The following is a 19,669-nucleotide window of genomic DNA, read 5'->3' on the forward strand; positions in this document are numbered from 1 at the left end:
TCCCGGTATTGAGTTGCAATACCGGAACTCAATACCGGTATTGAAAATAGTTCCGGTATTGCATGCCCTACTCAGTAGTCAGGGTCACTAACCACTACGCCATTCGGTCGTCGGAATTTTTCCATTGCCCGCAAGTGTATTATTAATAAGGTTTATATAAGTCAATTTATTTGTAGGTATATTGTGTTTCCAGCAGTAGATGATTATTGGCTGATGATGATGATGATGATTTGTGTAAAAAAATCTACCGACTCTACTCGTATCGACAGCAACCAGTTCTTAAATTTGGCCTAAGGCATTCGTGGTGATAGGATTCGTCAGTTATTTCTTGCTCTAATTTAAGTTAGAGCCTCTAACAATTTGGTAGGTACTTACTAACAATACGAGTTATTCGTTTAAAACTCGGATAGTATTTGTTTAGACCCGATTATAGTCCAGAACTTCCATACAAATAAATTTTCTAAATCCGGCTTTAAAAAATATAGAACTATATTTTGTCTTCGTTTTATAATAAGGGAGGAAAAGTTCGTTAACTACTAAGTACCTACCTACTGCCTTATACAAGCGACGCCGTGTGTGAAGGATAATAAAATTTCTTGGTAAGTTTAAACTGCAAACACGATAACTGCAATACCTCGCTTGCTTGTAATACGGTGGATTACTGTGCTTGATCCCATTCACCAACACCCCAGCAGTATGGGAACTCCAGATTAACTGTGAAAAGTGTCCTGTGTAAAAGAAAATGTGGGAAAAAAAACCGACGACCTAAATTTGCATCTATATGATTATGATTTCCTATTGATATAATTATAATTATCGTTTCTGCGAATAGAATATACTTACATTGTAGGTTTTCATGTTAATAATACACTTGCAAAACTTTATCTTTCTTGGACATTACCAAGATATACGCCACATAAATTGCTATTGCGCAGATACCTTGTCACCTGAAATTTTAAAAAATTCTCACTGGTAACATCTGTTCTTTGACGTAATACGACGCGCCAGCTGTCGAACAAAATAATGGCCCTGCGCTATAGCATTTTACGGGGTTAAATGCGAGAGAATCATGAGAGAATAATATCTTGATCACAGCATAACGATATAAATGTCAATTCTATTTAGAGATCCACTATTGGATAGTTTCTACTCAATATAGTGGCAAGTTAGATCCGACGGGAAGCCAGTTGGGACACGTACAGTTTGTTTTGCAGCAGTAGTGCCTAGCTGCTAGATCGGAAATAGGGCCCAAGTTAACTACAGCCTGGCAAGAAAGAGTAGAAATAAATAGGGGTACTTACCACTTTTCGTAATACATGGCTACGCAAGCAGCTTTCCCAGAGGCGCGGCACAAGAGCTGCCGCCCAAAAAATATATCACATATACATACATATGCTCACGACTGTAATCCCCGAAGGGGTAGTCAGAGGTGACTCGCAAGCGAGTCACCCGCTTTTCGCTGTACATTTGTACTCATGTGATAGGTCGCGCGCCAGTTATTATATCAGTTTCTGCAATAACTTTAGGCTGTAGAGCTGTTTTTTACTCGACGTAATTGATTTTTCTGCTCAGTAGATACTTTATCTGGAGAGTAGTTTGTAAGAATTGACGTTCATCAGAAAATTTTATATTTTTACGATGAATAAAAAAAATTGAGTTTGAGTTTGAGTTTTTTAGTTTGAGTTTATCGAAGTTTTGACTCATTACTAAACATTTTATGTTTCTGTGAAAAAGGACTTAAACTATCGCCTTTATGCAAATGTGGTCAAAAAATATAAATCTTAGTGACCTCTATATTATGCCAGGTACGGATAGGTTTTTTTCGCCATCCAGTTTTGAAAACACGTTTGGATTATAGCCTCAAAAATGTTCGGGCACAAGAGGCTAAATAAAACAAACATTCATTGACCATATCGATGATCAGTCATGGCTCCTCGAGGATTTTAAATTATTTAGGACTTTTATTTTTTAGGAATAAACAGGTAAGTCGCTTGTAAGTCATCTTTCACTTTGAGTACAGTTTACACCTTAGGGGATACAGTCGTGCATGCATATTTATTCCATCGGACCCCGCTTCAGAGACTTTCATCCCTAGTGTAACAATGTAACACGTGAAACCAAAACAATAATATTATACAATTACAAATAAGTAGGTAAGTATTAAGGCAAAACTTAGAAACCACTCAGACTCGCGCCGATCTATTCAATTAATGTTTGCCGCGAATTTCAGCCTACAGTAACCTAAATGTTCACATTCTGGAGATGCAAGTTTCGGTCCTTATTTACCTCTTATACGGCCAATATACAGCGGAGTAAGCTCAGTTTAAACGCTAGTTAGCACGAGATGCAACCGTCCAAAATTCGTTTAGCACTAATTCAGAGCCGCCCTGAGCTCCGTACACACTGAGCAAGGAAAGCTGAGAAATGAAATTTCGTAATTTGAAAGTAGGTACATACTTACAGTTCCGTTCAAACAACTTGAAGTCTAGTTTGTAGCGAATGCAATTTTGTACCGTTTCGAACAAAGATTGACAGTTGGTTAGTTTTACAAAGCACAAAAGTATAATCGCAGCCAACTTCATAACTACCAAGTTGTCGGGACCGAACTTGATGTTGGTTATTTTAAATTACAACTCGATATGTCCACGAATTCCCCAGATAAATAGCCTTAACAGTCAGATAGACGGGCAACAAAGTGATAATGCCAGTTAAACTACAACTGTAACTTAACCGGCATATATAACCGTCCCTCAAAGATAAACATTAGCTAGCCGGCTAAATAGGTTTACATTCACACCTAACTTTAGCCGTACCATATCGATGAGTACGTAATATGTTACCTAGTTCTGTTTCCGCCCATTCTAATTCGATGTCTTCATTCTTCATCTTAGTAATTTTTCAGGTTAATTGGTTCAGCCTTTGAGAAGTTCCCTACGGCCTACGTAAAGGGAAATTATAGTCCACGACATAATCCAAGGAACATTCCCTATACAAAATTCCAAAGTATGCATGTATACGTAACGTAATGTAACTTGTATGGGATATCGGAAAACAGTACATTTGTTGGGTTCTTTGGGGAAATTTGATGAGTTGAATACTTATTATGTGGTTTAAGTTTAAGGAAGCATTACTTTTTCACCCAGAATTTATTATTTATTATAACATTTCTAATCGGAACGCCCGATCCATACATCGTCTCTGCCGAAAATCCTATTCATGGAAAATTTTGTTAGCACACAAGCTCCATCATATTCAAGGAGGCCTAAACTATCAGAGGCACGCCTCTGTTCATACAGGGTGGAAAATTATCAGTGAACTTCCTAGAGACATATTAATCTATCTATGAATGAAATACGGAACTATATGGGACAGCTCCGGAACAGCGAAAACAATAACATTTATACCTGGGTATATCTATAACAGAACTAGTAAGTATAATTATGTTTTGTTCAGTTGCTGCCATTACATTTATTAGGAAAAAGAAAGTTTCCTAATTATCAGTAAGTCCTACGAAGGGTAGGTTACGTTTACATACAATTCCGTGTGTAGGCGTGCTCGCACACTCTCACTGATAAAATTGCACCTTCCATAGACACAAGGGAGCGGGGGAGGGGATATGTCAGCTAAAGCTTACTCTGTCCTCACATAATTTCACGGCTGTTACGCACAATTCTTATCAACTACTACCTGTTACCCACAAGGATTTCCGCTGAAAACGGCTCGGTTATTACAACGAACCTCGCAGGCTTCAGCCTGACTATATGGGCTAAAAATTATACCATACCTAATTAGATTACATTACACACTATCATACTTCTTCTAAATTTACAGTGTAAGTGAATTTATTTAATTTTTTTCTAAATAAAACGACCTTTCGACCACAGCTAGTTCTTCAAATCTATCTGGATATGTGACCACATTTTACAATTTGTAGCATGGATTTTCATATTTTCATCACCTTATTTCCTCTCAAACAATCGCATATTATACCTCTACTAACCTATCTAAGTTAAGCGCCTTACTTACTGTGGCGACGAATATTGCCAGGGGCTAGCATTGTACTCCATACTGTATGTTAATGTACCGTTCAACCTGTTGTGTCCCTTGTATCCATCCGCAAAACCCATCCTCGGCACTTTATCTACATTGCATTAAAGACCATTCCAGTTTGAGCCCTTTCATCTCAATCATTCACTCGGGGACAATACGACTAGTATCTACGACAGAGCACTGCAGGGGTCACAGAAGCTCTCAAATTATCACGAATTCAACGTACGTCACTGCCAAGTGGAAACTGTAGATGGAAATTTGCGAGTGACTCGGGTTTATGCATTAGGTCTTAGGTCCCGCAACGTAGGTACTTCCGTGTACACAGGATTGAATACTCAAATGCTTTAACATTGACGAAAAGATGCCCAAACTTGAAGAAGAATTGTATTCTAAACTGGAAATTATTATTAAGTATTTTTATATTTTATTAATAGGTACGTACGTATATCTCTATAAAATAAATGGCAGATTACGCGATGGAGTGAAATGTTATCGCCGCCATAGCTAGCGATCGAACTAAATAGACATTACAAAGACTTTAATGATACAAAGTGGCCAAGTCACACTTCCCCCTACTGTATTCCTGAAAACAAAGCATTTTCAAAAACATAGCTAGTTCATCATACATCATACGACATTACTATACTTAACTGGTTAATTTACCTACAAGTTGGTTATCAAATTCAGACTTAAAAAAACAGTTTTTTTTTTCTTTTTCCTGATCTGTATTGTACAATGTGTAAATGTACAGAATGCACCTGAAAATCCATGAATCCGTCTGGAATGACCAAATTTGCGGGATGTATGTAAGTAAGTCAAGGGCATTCAATAGAGGCTCTCCACACTAGCCCAGCCACCAACAACACCACCGTTTAGCATTCGACCAGCGCGTTTCCTATATAATAAAACCAGGAGTTATTCGCATAAGGGATGGCAAACAGCGCGAATGGTCCTCGGTATTGCTTTCTCCGCAGTTTTGAGTATCATAATGCCGTAAATATTTTATAGCAAATGCCAAACATATTTCGTCCGTGTTTTTATGGATTTAAAAGCCGTTACTCTGCCGCACGACAAGGCGGTGGATAAGTGACAGTGAAATATGTGGATCACGTTTTGTTGTTTTCTTTTATGTTTTTCGTGAGTGCTTAGACAAGGTTTGAACGGGTCACTGAATGTGTTTACATAAAGTATTATTTAGAATTCAGTGCAGTTTAGAGTCAGTTCATTATACCTACATATTACAACTCAAACAAACAAGTAGTACCAACTATCGTAAAAATAGTTAGAGCGCGGGTGGCTTTGTCGGGTAAAGGCCCGCTTCTCTCGCCAGAGTTGCGGGTTCTAATCACAACCCTGACATGTAATGGAATATTTAAAGTATTACACAACGTCGAGAGATCGAAACTTGGGGGACAGGTACGTACACCCCCACTGATACTAGAATAGGTTCAACGATATACGATTAGACTTTTCTCGTCTGTAAGTAGGTATACTTAATGAGTAGATCTTTGATCATTTAATAATCGAAGTATTACATACCTACATAATAATATTAATGAAAAACAGTGTACCTACCTTTCCAGAGGTAAATTTTTCACCAACAAAATCCTTGAATGTGAAGCCGAAGTTACCGTAGTGAGGTATTGTGTTGGAATTTTTAATATCAAATTTTTACATCACCCGAACTTTTAACTTTTAGTCTGTGAATCAGGTGAATTTTAATATAACTCCATCGTGGGAGATCCACGGATTTTATTTTAATTATATTCTTCTGGATATATCATAATGTTTCTTTTCAGTAACAAATGAATAATAAAATAAAAACTTTTAATCCTACTATCCTCAAATCGCGATACAAGAAGTGTACGACGTACACGACACTGTACGTAAGTATATCCATACATTTTAACGGGAAAACGGCTAAACCAACTATCTTGATTTTTTAAAGTATGTAGCTGTTATCCTGGATTAATATAGGTTATTTGTTTAACCGTAATTCCCACAGGAAAACTTTTTAAGGCGAAGTGAAGCTCATACAGCAAGCCCTAAATAAATTATTGAAATCGTGTAAAAGTCCGGTAACAGTTATTTCTTACTAGATATTCTTATAAGGAAAATAAGTTATGAATAAGTATAGCACTTGGTTTACCGATGAATAATACCTATTTTTACCTACTCACAGCTAAAGAATAAAAATACCAACACAAACACTGTACAGGAAAATCAACGACTAAAACTTTCAGTAATAAAGTCACTTTCGTTATTAACAAGTAAGCAGCAACAGTTAATTTCCTTCCCAAACAATCGTCTGGTTGGTAACCGGAAGTGACATGACACCACAAGAGCGCAACGATGGCGCCATGTGCAGGGCAGCATCCGGCGGAAATGGCAAACCATTTCCGGGGGTCAACCGAGCGGTTAGTTCCTATCAAACGCACTTTTCACCCTGACACATTGCGTGTTTCGATGGTTTAGCGAGTTGCATGGAAAATGCTGTTTTTTAAATAGCGTTTTGTTTTCTCTGGTAAATCGCATTATAGATCATATTCTCTATCTCCGAGTGGGATTGGTTATTATAAAATGGCTGTCAACTTAGAGCATTATTATTTAATCGCTTCGTACTTATTCTAATTTCAAAAACGTTTGTGTTGAATGTAAGGATAGATTTAGTAAGTTTTTGGTTATTTGTCACTAACTTGATTGCAATTATGACCAGTTTATGAAGCCCAAAAAGTTAGAGGGGTTGGTCATTTGTCAGATAACAAACGTAAAAGACACAGTTTTTAAAATTTTCTCTATAATATGCAGCTACACTCACGAATAATGAAAAAGTTGTAGTATTATGGATCGTCTATGGCAGGTGAAAATTTTTCATTGATCGTAACTGTATTAAAAATCGCCTAAATAAAACATACAACATACTGCGGGTGCGCCAACCTCCCACCAAGCGGTGCACCAGCTTGACGCCCCCACTTGGCGCCCCCGGAACTATGTTAAAATGGAAACTTCTGAACCGCGGCAGCAGCTCCTTTATAAAATTCCTGGAGTGTCTCCGAAATAAGCGTGTAATTAACGTTTTAGCTGACGAGTGCGAGGTGCAATTTTGTGGAGCAAAGTTTACGTCACAGTGTCGGGGGTTTGCCGTCACTACGTGCAGGGTAGGGTGGCCATGGCTTGGAATGTTTGTTTTGAGACAAGAGTTCAAGAGAGAGATCGTTATGATATGGCCCATCAGTTGTCTAAGATAATAAATCTATTCCATTTGAACGGAATTATGATCGAAGATTGGACCTTAAAATGGTCTATCGAGAATCAAATGCAGTATAGCTAACAGCTTTTAAAATAATTAAATCGATAGAACCGAGAATGACTATTAGCTAATCAATAAATTAACGTTAATAATAATGTGAGATCAATTAATCTCACCAAGCCTAATCTCCTTAGCGTTTCGGCGACAAACACTGGCTATTAGTTTAGTTTAGAGTTTGTCACCAAGGTGCCGGCCCGAAAAGAGGGTTATATTTATATGACCATAATAATATTGTGGTCACCCTACCGCCTGCTTGCACCGAAGTTTAACCCCCCGCGCGCCGCACACAGACGGCAAATACTGGCGGTATTCACAAGACAACATTATTTAAACTTCACTTATTATATTTAAATTTTGAAAACTAAACATTATATATCTACTTAAAACCTTTAACACTGGGCTAGTTTATTGCTGCTATAGTCGGCGAGTTTAGGGATAAGTGATATTCAATCAGATGGCTAGAGGCAATTGAAGAAGATGGCAAATAAGCTTAATGACACGGAGCGACTGAAGTTTACAAGCTGTACTTGCGAACTCACCGACTAGCAGCTAGTAAACTAGCCTAATGTCATTGAGACCTATAAATACTTATAAAGTCATACCTACTACCTACTTACTACTAAACTACTAGGATTGTTTTTTTTCTTATTTTAGTCAAAGAACAAACAATATTCAGAATGAGCTTACGATACTGGTTTCGTTACACCCTGTGCACTATTTCGGGCACATTTGCTATGACAACACCGGTGCAGGCTTCTGTAGGTTTGGGCTCGTTTGGTCGTGGCCAGTTGTGGGCGTATTTTTGTGGCTAGGAAAACAGCTGATCAGATTCATATAAAGTATGTAGAAAGAAAATACGGATATACATAAATATACATAAACTCACATGAAATGAAAAAGTTCCATAAAAACTAACTTAAAGACGCCTTCTACCATATTTAAGTCCATTTATCGACGCATCAGAATATTACTAAATAAAACATTTCACCACGGTAAAAAAACCTAGACCCTTTAGTGTTTGTCACTGACACGCTAAGATGAAGTAGAAGCAACTGTGAAAATACTTATATGCATAAAGTATTAAGGCATTCCTCTAAATAATGCATTGAACGATACCAATCCCCTCTCTTATCGTAGCCACAATCCAGTTCCGAGATCAAACTTCTTGCTGCACCGGCCTACTTGATAGGCTGGTCACGCTATAAGATAGCTTTGAGGCTTTGTTGTATCTCCAACGTGAATTCAGTCTCTGAACCAATGGCGGCCACATCGCACAATGCAACTCCATCGTACTCTATTGTTTATCTGTCTGACTGTTGATAAGACAATGATGTGACTGAATCAGTGGACACAAGTGATTTATCATGTGTGATTGGAGTTGTTTGTCTATATATTGGCAAACACGCTGGCTATCTTCGTCCGGGAGTGCATTCGGTTGACGGATTTGACGTTCGATTTCAGCCGCGAATCGGATTCTGTAACGAGAGAATTCTGTGTTATTCGACCTTATTTGGTTTAAGTTCTAATTTTCAAAGGATTAGTATTATACAGGGTGTTGCAAAATTGGTATACTAAGCCGAAACCTACATGTGCAGCATGGTATATCTAAGCCCGAATCTGAAATCAGAATTTTCAAATTCTGATTTCAGTTTCAGGCTTAGATATACCATGCTGCACATGTAGGTTTCGGCTTAGTATACTTACCCTTTTTGCAACACTCTGTATTGTTTTACTTTGGTGAAAATATTTATAAGTTTTGAATGTTATGGATCCGACGAAATTTACCATAATTTAAACGGAAAGTTTAATCCCAAAAAGAGTCTTACATACAGTGCATGGCAGCATATTCGGTGCTTTCCTAAATCTCCACAAACCGGCGATAAGCCGCTGCTGCGCGTGCAAAACCATTGTCCTTTGCCGTTAGCTGCTAAATAGCGTTAGATCAAACACAGGCGCGGGCACAATATGCTCAAAGGCTAACACAGTCAGGTAGCATTATATTCCGTCCCAGCGTACGTCTGTTGAATAATTTACATGAGCGAGGCCTGGCCAATTAGCCCTCAGATTGTGTTGCAAGTGTTGCTAACGTCTACGCTCTACATGATAATATTGTATTAATTGGATCGCTCATATGAGTGATATTCGTCGAATAATTACGGTGATAGTTGGAATCGAAGCTTCGTTCAAGATGGTAAATATATTATTATTTAGATACAGGTGATGTCGACGGGGTATTCTAAACTTTTAATGACAGTAATAGGTAATTAGTAACAAAATATTCTAAGTAATAAAAAGTTACTTGATCAGAAAATGTTTGCAAAATGAAGCTTTTTTGTCTAATTCGCATAAGTAATATGGATCAAAAACCCAGGTATATTTTAATTAATTTAACACCAAATGAATTTAGCGTGCCCACAAAAAAACTGTGAAATTTATAACGTTGCAGTATCAGTTGCAATTTGTCGAATTTAATTTGAGCGTCGGAGTACGCAGATAGCACACATGAATAAAATATAAGAGAGCAATCTACAATGTTGACGTGTTGTTTATACAGGGTGAGTCTTTCATAGGTGCATATCTGGAAGTATGTTTTAAAACTCTTCGTTCTGGACAACTTTCGTTAGACCTTGGGATATAACGAAGAAAAAAGATGGTTCCCCATACGAAAATTGGTTGTTTAAGTGACACTGTGTATGCGAAGTAGATTTTTTTTCGGGAATATGCCAAGGTCATTATAACAAAAGTTGTTCAGAATGAAAAGCTCTGTGACATACTTCCCGATGTGCACCTATGAAAGACTCACCCTGTATATCAGGCGATGGGAGCTGTCCACATTTCGCTGCACTCAAGTGTACGGGCATCCGCAATTTGATTTCCTCCTATGCAAAGGTGTCTTTTTCGTTTGGCTTTGTTATCTTGATTGCTATTATTTTCAAGCTTTATTATACGAGTTTTTCTGACTGAAAAAAATATAAGAACTCTTCTAGAGCCGAAATTGACTAGAAATAGAATAGGTAGGTAACTCTTACTTTTGAGCTAAATATTAAAAACCCAAAATCATGGCATCAACACATGTAGTGAATAGAATACACATACTGTATTGATAACAATTGTTGTAAATTAGTTATGATAGCCTTGATATCTACCTACCTACATCATAGATAAAAAAATGTAATGTTTTAATTATTAAAATAATAGATAATATTGAAACTATGCGGAGGAAGAAGAACAAACCGTATTTTTGTTTTGGTTAATCTGAATATATTATGTAGATTTTTTGTGAATGCACCGATTTTAATTATTAAGTAGGTACCTACTCTGCCAATCTAAAAAATAGTTTTAGGATTAGTAACACTGTTTTACTTTGCTCGTACATACCCAATATGTATATCAGGATGTATGTGGTTTGTTTTATAAGTTATGTAGAGTTGCGCGGGTTCAATTATATGATATTCATGGTATGAAACATTCTGTTTTCTGGCGTATGAATTATTCAATATCAGTTTTAAAACCGTATTTATTTGCGAGAGCAATTTGTATGAGTTTCTGAGATTTTATAGTATTTAGATACGTCAACTTATGAATTTTGGTGGTAGAGTAATATTATATTATGACGGTAAACGTGAACCACTTTTGGAAACGGCCACCACATCCTTCACGGGCAACCAGTCGAAGTCGAATCGAAAGCTCGCGTGGCCAGGCTAGTATGTACCTATGTAATAATAATAAAAAATGCGGCTTGTAGGTATTTATTTTAATTGCATAATTGAGGCCATGGTGGTGTTGCTGTGTCATATTTCAAACGTTTCCAAATAAAACACATCGCAGTCGTCTGCTTTCAATTGCGGAGCGCTAAAAACCCGTAATTCAATCCAGCGTAGAGTGCATTTTGCATCGAAAATCATCAAATTGTGGCCGTATAATATCCCAAATGGACGCGGCGGAGTTTTTGTATAAAAAAAAAACAAAACAAACCGTCACGGCTTGCTATTTGAATATTTTTTCAGCAAAAAGTTCTTTAATATGCTAATCGAATCCGAATGTCGAATATGTAGAAATTGCTACTTCTTTTATTGAAAATGGCTTCCATGGCATACAGATTTGCATTACTCAACAAATATGACGTCACAACATTTCTTGCTATACAGGGTGTTGCATAAAGGGTAAAGGGTATACTAAGCCGAAAAATACGTGTCCAGTATATTATATCTATGTACGGAAATGAAACCAGAATGTCAAAATTTGCTAATATTCCGTTTAGGAGTTTTGAGCTTTTGTATCTGGAACTTTTTCATTGCTCGAGGGTGTATTATAAAATAAAATAGGTACCTACCTTCTACAATAAAGCTAAAAGGCACTCTCAGTGTCTCATTGTAGTTCGGTTCGAAGTACAGAACATAATTAGTAGCGTCGACCGTTCCGCTTTATTGCATTTTCAAGGAAATTATTATTCGAATATTAATACATTGCAACGCCGTTGGTGCTGGGTTAGGAAGTGTCATGTTTCATCGATAATAATTTATAGGAGGTCGTAAGATATTAAGGATAGGAGAACTCTTAACTATAGAGACTTAATAAATAAACCAACTTAGTATTACGTATGTGTTATTGTGCTTCAACAACTCATACGAGCTCATCTGAATGGGGTAACCGACTTTGATCAGCTCGGTACACACTTGATTCCTTTGAGGAGACTGACCCCTTGGTATTACGTATGGATCTCACAACTATTTACGGTTAAGCTGCGAGACTAGGATTTTTTAAAACTTCTGCTTTTTATGACAATCAATATTCTGCTAATTGCAATGCCAAGTTGCCTATCGCTTAACTTGGTTCAATCACAGATCATATCCATCGCAGATGCCTTCCCCGTCTCCTCTACTCGTCTGCTTCGCCAACCGTCACTTAAACGCATCATGTGTATTAGGGCGAGGCCGATTGCAGCGGTGCGTCGCCACACTGCGTTGTTCCATATGTATTTTTTACAGGCTAAGGCCTAAAAAAGATGTAGAAAATAACGCAGCGCGTCTAGCTATGCAGCTTCGTCCTTATATGTAAATAAAAACCGGCCAAGTGCGAGTCGGGCTCGCGCACAAAGGGTTCCGTAGCAGCAAATATAATAAACTTATTATGTCACCTATCTCAAAAACTATAAGAGATACTTTGATCAAACCAAAAATCGTTGAAAGAGTTAATTAGCATGCATCACCTCTATTTTTTTTAGAATTTTATACCCCGTAGTTATAAAAATAGAGGGGGGGGGACATACTTTTTACGACTTTGAGAGCTGATATCTCAAAAACCGTTCACTTTAAGAAAAATGTTTTTTAGAAAACTTTATATCATTTTAAAAGACCTTTCCATTGATACCCCACACGGGTATGTACATCGAAAAAAAAAATTTCATCCCTCAGTTACATGTATGGGGGGCCCCACCCCCAATTCTTTTTTTTACTATTTAGTGTCATATTTTTGTAGCGGTTCATACAACACATATTCCCATCAAATTTCATCACTGTAGTACTTATAGTAAATCGGCTGTGACAGACGGACAGACGGACAGACGGACAGACGGACATGACGAAACTATAAGGGTTCCGTTTTTGCCATTTTGGCTACGGAACCCTAAAAACAACGGAGCTTTACTGCTCAGTTGACTGAGCGCTAATATCTGATGGCGTAGACTTTTTAAGTGTTTTATGTACAACAAAGTTATACTACTACTACTACTACTTTTTAGTTCATAAAGCTTTATCGACACTAATAATAGTTTTCGCTTCTAAAGCGACTACATCACTATTGTTCCGCCTGCAGGTATTGGATGCAACTGCTGTCAACATCGTTCGTCTCACAATTCCAATAATACCATTAAATTGTTTACTCTTTATAGAGAAAGCCATTGTTAGACTTAAGTATCACACTCAGTCACACTTGTTTTAATTTAAATCCTAAGTTGAGTAAGTAGCATAGGCCTTAGGAAGAAAAGTTAAAGAAACAGTGCTACGACGGTACCAATGTTGTAGAAATACGCGTAAATGACCCGTTGATCGGTATACATTTTTATTGGTGACCGAAAGTGAAACGAAATTGCACATTTATGAGTACTTAATTAGAAAAGCTTTAAGTAGTTAATAAGGATTATGTCAAAATACCGTCCTAATATACCTAGGTAAACTTATAAATACAAAAAGACTGGATATCGTATCCAGGAAACGTTATCTACGTATTAGATCCATATTTCGTTGATAATGTACCAACAGCAAAATCTGGATCTAGTTTATTCCGGCTAGAACCGGTTCAATGCGGTTCAAAGCAGTTCGCTTTCAAAGGAAAAACTTTTGAGGTGCATACGTAAGCGAGGTCCGAACCTCTGCGAATGAAAACAAAAGTGGTTTCTGATAAACAACGGCTGAATAACAGCAGTGTTGTGAATTGTTCTCACTTCAAAACGGCGATACGGCTCGCGACCTATGACATAGAATACAATAGAATAAATCTTTATTCAAGAAAAACAACTTAGCACTCTCAGTATAAAAGGGGCTTAACTCAAAATTACACGATACTGAGTTACAGTCATAAAAAGACCAAAAAATGAATGCTCTATCCGATGACCAAGAAAACAGAGGCATTTTTATGATGGAATGAGAAATCTGATACTTCCGTCTCTATTATACGGGGACCTACCGCACCTCCCGCTTCGTGTAAGAGTGACGTAACCAGTGATGTGCCAACGGTGATATGGACACCTCGTCGCAGGTTTAGTTTTATACAGGTTTAAAACCGATTGTGCCTCTTTAGTTCTGTATTCCTATTGTATTGTAATTCACCCTTTAGAAGGAAATAGGCTCATATCGTAAAATATCCTTCAATCATTAAATTATTTTAGTGTTAAATAGACCTTTTGAGATTTATAACAATAAAGGCTTAAGTAATACTAGGTTTTCTTAAAAAATCATAAAATAATATTTATAGTATAAGAGCTTTACGTCTATTATATTAACAAAAACAAGACATCCCAGGCTTCATGAATAAAATATAACATAGTCCCATTTTCACCCATATTAGTTAAATGAAGACTGTCAAAGTTGAAAATGAAAATTTCCTGATCGTTTTTTGCGATTTTTCGACAATTTAGTTTTTTGAATTACGCCTCTATTATCCTGAGGGTGCGTTATGATAAGTATCTCATAAAACAAAATATTAATATGCTTAGACTGTGGGACATGATGACAAATGTACTGCGAAGTCGTCTGACTACCCCTTTGGGAATTACAGTTTGTTTATGCATTGCATGCATGGCTGCATGCGAGGTGGCAGGTAGGTATTACACTGCGGCTGTTCTAGCTGCTTGCTGCTGTCCTAGCGTCCGAGAAATAAAACAAAAAATTAAAACTATAGTATAGTTAACACTTAAAATGTATAAAAAACTACAAGTATACCTAATTATAAGCATTAATAGAAATCCCATAAAAAATATGACAGGATGATTTGTCTTAGGCCCTGTTTCACAATGTCTGGTTAGTGGCTACCTGTGAGATAAAATACATGCTATCACTGTCTGTTATTACTTTTTTGACAGTGACAGCATGTATTTTATCCGACAGGTAGTCACTAACCAGACATTGTGAAACAGGCCCTTAGTCCTATATTTTCCGTAGAGCTACCACCTCTCTTATACCCGTTATATTACAGTACTTCTAATCTGCCCTGTTAATGAATTAATGTTAATTGAATGTCTTTAGCCATGCCAACACATACATGTTAACACCTCAAATAGTATTCTCCCGAAGCTAGAACTCAAAATGAGAATGCAAGGAAATTCTCAGCAGTCCACAAGTTCTCAAAGTCACTCTGCTAAACGTCTGGTCCGATGGCGGGAGCAAATTTCACAAATTGTTTAAACACGGATGCTTTGCCGTGGTTCCAGCGGCTCTCAAACTTCGGCCATCAGCTGGCCACCTACTGACGCGGAATAGATTTATTAATGGCTACTTCAAACTCATAATCGAACTTCATCGGCCATTATGCGCTGAGCTGCAACTTTTCAAGCCAAACTTTGAGAAACAGTGCTAGTTTTGAACTAATAAACGTCGATTTAATAGTGCATTTAGTTTGGAATTGTTGCTTTGTATACTAAATACAGACTGTGACTGGAAGAACTTATGTTCCTTGGTGACTGATATACTCAGGTACATATAATTAATATGAGAAATACAGATCATAATTAAAATACTCAATTATATATATTATACACTTATTAAGTACTCGTATGACCAATGTTGAGTGTTCAAAGCTATTTATGTCCAGTCTATTTGTAGTAATAATAATAGATTATGATGAAATTCTCTGCCATAGTAAGTAAAACAGTTGAGAGCCAAAATCTTCAGTTTTTTTTTGTAGCTTTTGCACTGTAGCCATTTTTAATATTAATTATTAACATGACAACCCAGCCGCAAAGAGAAGAAACATGAAAGAAACTGAAGTAAGGTTTCCCTTTCACAGAATTGTTTGAGTGCACTCGAGAACTAGTCACAGGCAGCCAGCACATCAGTGAGGATTACTCCAAGACGCCTCCAGAGACATCCATCCGTCACTGTCACTCCTCGGTGAAGCCCGAATACCGAGGGACTTCGAACACCGAATGAGTAAATGGGCCGTGTAGCCTGGCAAATAATAGTAAAAAGAATAAAGGACGAATTTCGGATGTTTGCAAATCCACTTCATTTATTCATTTCTCTTTATTGCACACATTTGTATTGGATATAACTAGGGGTGACATGCACCAAAGTATTAAACCTAGAATTAGTGTCTAATCTTGATTTAAGAAACGTCAGTCCGTATATTATAAATTTATGGCATAAATCGAGATTTAAAACTAAATCTAGATTTAATATGTTGGCGCAAGTGACCCTAGGTGTCGTTCAAAAGGTGGGCTTAATTCTAAAAGCATTTTCTACCAGCCGACTTACAGGAGGTACAGGAAAACAAAATATGCATGAAAGGTATTTAGTAGGAGTTTCTAATGTAGATGTAACCTTAGCAACGTAAAATAGAAAACTTTGTTATGATAGAAACTTTGGTGGACATAGAATGATGGCGGCGCATCCGATATTGTAGGGTTCAAAGGTTTCTACCGTTGAGACCTGTGCCGTACACGATAGATTTACGATTTTACTATAATTATTAACAAAAGGTACATATTTTATACAAATCTCTTAGCACAATATTACTCATCGACGATCGACAGGCATAATGGTTTATGTAACTAATAAAGTAATGTCTTTAACCAACAATCGCCCTATGGAAAAAAGCTACGCTACCACAGACACATACAGAAATTTAAATTAACACACCGCGATTAATCATTGTTAAATAAAGTACCTAATCATTCACATTCTGAAAAGTGTCGAATTGAGCTGCACCCGCCGACATCGGACAAGTTTAATACGAAACTCGAGAGCGTTGCGAAGTTGTGACGCGTCCTCCCTGCACCTTCCTGTTTGTGCCCCGATACTTCCCCAGCCTTCTGCTGTAATTATCATCACACCCCAACGTCCTAACTGCAGGGGCACGGGTCTCCTTCCAATGAAGGAAGAGTTTTAGGCCACCACGAAGGGCGGGTTGGTGGACCCCAACGCAAGCAAGCTAGTGTAAGTGTGGGTAACACGACTGTCAGATGTTTTCAAGCTGCCCGAAGGCCTCTGGCTAGCTTAACAGCTGCTGCCAAAGCAGCAACCGGGACCTATGGCTTGACGTGCCGTCCGAAGCACGGAAGCGCTATAATTATAGCACTTTAATACAATAGCCTTGAGTATAAATAACATAAAAAATCATACTCGTATAATGTTGAGATTGCATTGCCAAATTAATTCTGAAAATAAATTAAAGTTATAAAAAATATAAGTATAAAATGTTTTCCTGCAAGAGGAAGATATAACTCACAAGAAGAGATGTTTTCCTTGGTTCTCCTCGCTCCAAGATAAATTATCCTCTGCAGCAAACAAGATGTTATTGTAGGAATGTACCTACCTACGTACTATGGAAAGACAAAGAATTTAAAAATGTATCGATGCACCAGTAATATAGATTGCTGGTCTGGTGTATAATAGTATACAGGATGTTAAAATCGGGTATTGTAAGCCGTAAGAGGGTGTCTCAGGGGATCATTCTATAAAACTTTTGTTGCATGAATTTTGAAAAGAAAAAGTTTCTATCTCTATTTGTCTGTTAAGCTTAAAGCTCCTTTTTACTGTGGGGAGTAGTTATTGAAAAGTGGTTTACCGGCTTGAAGTGTCAAGGTTATCCCTTCATTGGGACTACCTCAATTTTTTCATTGGTTTTCGTCCTTAACTCAATAATATATTATAAAGTTCAAAACGATGTGGAATCAATAATCATTATGGCCAATTAGGGGTTATTCGTTCCCGTGGCGATGTCCCCAATCCATCTTCAACGGGAGAGTTGCCGCCCGATCTGTTATCCAGCTGTCTCCATCTGTTCGATATGTTTAACTCTTATCCTGTCTTGTAAGCTTTTACCTTAATAGCATCATCCTTTCATCATAAAAACTTTTTCCTTTCTATATTGAATAGCAACTTTAGCCTTATTCATGGAATCTGTTACTATTTTACTCCGAATCACTATTGACACTCGTAAAAATATATTTGAATATTTTAAAACGTTAAAATCGTATTATAATATTTTAAAAGTACATTTACCTACTTTGTTTTTAACAGATACACAATAAACAATCGTTAAAGAGGCTACAAGTAGAGCGGTGGTAGCTCAGTCGGGTAAGCGCCCGCTTCTCTCGCCAGAGATGCGGGTTCGAATCCCGGCGCTGACATGTACCAATGAGTTCTTTTCTGAATTTAAGTACAATGTATACCATCGCTCTAACGGTGAAGGAAAACATCGTGAGGAAACCTGCATATCTAGACTTAGCACATCTAAATATGTGAACCCACCAACCCGCAGTGGACCAGCGTGGTGGGAAATGGTCCAAGCTTAGGAAGGCAGTTTAGACCTAGGGGATATGCACAAAGGTTCCACTCGAGAGAGCCAGGTGCAGGTACTGACACCCCCACAGAGAATAGAATAGAGGCTACAAGTTTTCACTTGTACTTAGGTCAACAACGCCTATTTGAATGACGCTACATTCATAAGACACTATAAGGCAGCAGCATGACTTTCTCTTTCATACCTAAATACGATAGCTACTCGTTCCAGAATATGAGCCCAGGTTCTAGCACTACAAGTAAGTTCTACGGTGAATGATGAATGTAAAAAGTGTAAACATAAAATCGCTGGCTGAACAAAGGACCCTTGCCTTCCATTCCGATTGTTACAGTGGTATTCATTTCCCGACCCTGTTTTTACTGTTTATTGTAAGTCGGGAGTGCGCTCATTCAATCGACATAAAATATTTTATATGCTCCGTTGGAACTACTGACTCTTAAATTACTTAAAGTTTAAAAAAAAAACTATTAGACAGTCACTTTAAGATTTTTTCATATTTTAACAACTGTGTAAAAATATAACTTACATTTTGTATAATGATGTTGATTTCAGAATCAATATTGTATAAGTTTTTACACATAAGTATCACATACATTTTGGTATGTAATGCAGTGTTATAATTATTTTTTACAATTTAATAATAATAAAATATAATATTATTTATGCACACGGTGGATTAAATATAAAATACCCACAAAAGTTTTCTACTGTATTAGGTGCCAGTATTTCACAAATATTCCAAAACTTTTGGGTCACACGTATAAGGACGTGTCTATGTAGCATTGGCAAAAAAAAATATTAAAACTTATTGTAAAGGTAGAAAAAAATCTTAAAACCTTCAAAAGATTTTTTTAAATATTTCAAGTACGTACTTATGTTGTTGAGTTTATGACTTTAAATAATACCTAAATAATAATAACCTCTACATAATTATAGCTTTTTTTTTACTTTTTTATTAGCATAGGTCAAATGTAACTCTATAAGGTCACATTTGACCTATTTTCATAGTAAACAAAAAGTCATATGACCAACAAAGTTTATATGGAAAAGCCACTGATTGACTTATATTCCTTTTCAAATCATTGGGAGGAGTATTGTTTTTAAAGTGTGGTTGTTTAAAAGTTTTTCAGACGGACCCCCTGAGTCACCAATTTTCGGTATACCTTTTTCAACACTCTGTATATCCGTTATATTCCAGATTTCAATGTGACCGTCAGTACCTCTATGTTAATGAGTTGTGAAACGCCCAGCCAGCTATTCCAACTTTCTCGTGTATTAAGGTGACTAAAT

This window comes from Plutella xylostella, chromosome 7 (genome assembly GCF_932276165.1).
Source record: "Plutella xylostella chromosome 7, ilPluXylo3.1, whole genome shotgun sequence".
NCBI classification, from domain to species: domain Eukaryota; kingdom Metazoa; phylum Arthropoda; class Insecta; order Lepidoptera; family Plutellidae; genus Plutella; species Plutella xylostella.